At 43.4% G+C, this 2764-nt stretch overlaps 1 pseudogene; it reads right to left on the bottom strand.

The window, feature by feature from the left end:
• Positions 1–884: 884 nt before the first annotated feature.
• On the bottom strand, positions 885–1770 carry LOC100943299 (annotated as a pseudogene).
• Positions 1771–2764: the final 994 nt, after the last annotated feature.

Genomic DNA, 2764 nt, shown 5'->3' with positions numbered 1-2764 from the left:
AATCGTTTTTTTTAAGCAAATAATTTAATAGACGTTAATCTTAATAATGAGCTGTTAGAGACAAATTAATTAGTTAAAAGAAAAAGAAACACTAAATTATCACAGAGATAGAAGCGGCAGAGAGCACTTATCACCCTAAAGCTAGAGGATAAATGGAGAGGAGGTTAAAATTGTTTAAAAGCAGACGTTCAGAGGAGAGGCCTCGTGAATGTGGGCTCCAGCTCCTGAGAAGGTTGGTTCTTGAGCCTCTCTGTACAGTCTGGTTGCAGACCTTGAGGAATGGGTACTATTCACTTGATAATGAAGCCTTAGGAGTCTGGAGGAAGAACCCTGTCAGGGATGGGAAATAGAATTCTGAGAACGGAAGGTTGAGGAGGCAACTGTGTGTCTAAGTAGATGCAGTGAGGCTGTTTGGGGCGTTTCAGAAAACCTGCAAACTGGAATCAACTCTTACTTCCAGGGTACAGGAGTCTTGCTGGGATTGGACTCGTGAGGAAGGAACAAGTCTCTTCTGCTTACTTCAGACCTTCAGCTACCTTCTTCCTCCTGCAGACTTCCAGAGTGCTCTAAATTTCTACTGTCTTCTGTGGCTGGATCTATCGCTGCCCACTAGAAATACGATGGCATTAGTGTTAACTCTACCCACATAGGTGCTATCTAGATTAAATAATGTTTTCATTTATCTTTGAACATCTTTGAAAACTATAGCCTATGGTTATAAAATCCTTTCTTTGTTACAGATTAGCTTTGTGACTTTTTTTGAAGCAATATACTTTACCTACAGTGTGTTTTAGAAGTCAAGACATGTAAAGCACTCCCAGGTACTTTGATCTGGAATAAAAAATAAACCGAAATAAGTGGACACAATTTTTAAAAACGGATGTTTATTTTTGGCCAAGCTTATTTCTATCTTGTTTAAGAGCTTGTGGAAAAACAGTTGAAGACCACTTAGTGGTTTTGCCTATGCATTCAGTGGCCTGAGCAGTGGGAGCTGCAGACCAGGCTTCCATGGCAGGCTGGGCTCTCCAGTCTCCAGTAAGGAACTGCTGACTAGGCACAGAGGGCGCCTGCAGCCTTCTGACCAGTCTGCAACCTCGGGCTGAGCAGCAGTAAACTCAGAGGTTGGAGCAGCCCATACACCCTGAAATTCTTCCTTCGTCACAGCTTTCTCAGTGGCAGCCTGCTCTTCCTTTTCAGTCTCTTCAGGGTCTTTGTAGAAGTAAAGATCAGGCATGACCTCCCACAGGTGTTCACAGGACATGTCCCATGCATGTGGAGAACTTCCTGGGCCAGCATCCACCTACTGAATGGGATGGTGATGTCCACGTAATACAGAGGAGAATCTATGTGACATAGAGCAATGGTGGGCAGGTTAACATAAAGCGACTTTGTGGGAGGCTGGTGGTCAGCCCTGGGATCAGGAACCATCAGAAGACACGGCTCCTGGAAGGCTGCCTGGAGCTGGTTAGTGAAGGTTCCAGGAGGGAAAGTGGCCAGTGATAGGAGTGGCTCCAGTGGCAGCAGCAAACTCCAGGACAGCTCACTGGCCGGTATTCCTGGAGGATGTGACACTCTCATCAATAGGGTTTCAGTGGCAACAATGGCATAAGCTGTCAACAGAAGCTTCTCCCAGGTCCTCCTCTGCAGATTTACAATGTAGACGTCATCACCTCTCCTTTTGTAGTTGTACTGATCCATTTGGAAGTTAAGGTTGGTGCTACCTAAGTGGGTTCCTGCTGCAAGAAATTTAAGGACATATTCTTCCTTCATTTTCAGGCCATCAGGGGCTCCAGACACTGTGAAAGTTTCCCTTTAAGTTACAACAGGAATCCAGAACATTTCCCTGTGGACCCTTCCTGGGCAATGAGGGAAGGGAACTTAGTGACTTTTGACATTTTAATTAATTTACTTCGACTACAGATTTCTCTATATGCCTCCTGGATTTAAAAGTAAGACTCTGATGGCACATAGTTTGGGGACATAGTATGGGCACATAGTATGGCACTGAGTTTGGGGTTCTTTGTTACACAGTAAGAGCTGACTTACTTCTCGATAGATAAGTAGGTAAGTAGGTAGGTAGGTTGATAGGTAGATGATTCCATAAGGATGGGAATTTCATTTGTCTTAGTCACCACTATATTTTCATCTTCTACTAGAATAGTGCCTGATGAATAGTGCCAAAATTGAATATATTGATTATAAATATGTGCGTCCAGTATATTTCAGATAATTTTGCATAGTAAACTGTTGCCAATGCTATTAAAAATCCTTCCAAAATTTCTTTCCCAAAGGCCACATACAGATATAATATAATTTCCTTAACAGTCTTTGGTGAGATCCATTATTTAGTTTCTAATTTGTCTTTCTTATAATTGCACAATGATTAATATTTTCACACACCTGCATGAAAAGCTATCATATCACTTTATCACCTGGGGCACAGTGCAGTGACATCGTCATATGTGGGGAGCGTGCTGTGGCCGGCAGGGCCCCCACAGCCTGGGAAATGCTCAAGCTCACGCCAACCACTTCTCCAACCACTTCGCCCTTAACAACATTGTTTTCACCTGCCAAAAGTCACACAGTCCGTGCCTATGTCCTTGTTATCAGCAAGCACAGTTTTCCCTCTTTAAAGATGATCTCTATCCCATGTGCTAAAACTTGTGCAATCTTGTTAAGATATTGTACAAATAAAAGCGTTTCCACAGTTCAGGGGCTGGCTGCAGTCTTCAGTGGCATCAACCCTCCAGACACCAGCCTAGCT

This window comes from Otolemur garnettii, unplaced genomic scaffold (assembly GCF_000181295.1).
Source record: "Otolemur garnettii isolate 467f Iridium unplaced genomic scaffold, OtoGar3 scaffold00009, whole genome shotgun sequence".
In the NCBI taxonomy this organism is placed as follows: Eukaryota; Metazoa; Chordata; class Mammalia; order Primates; family Galagidae; genus Otolemur; species Otolemur garnettii.
This window is presented reverse-complemented; position numbering and strand designations above follow the sequence as displayed.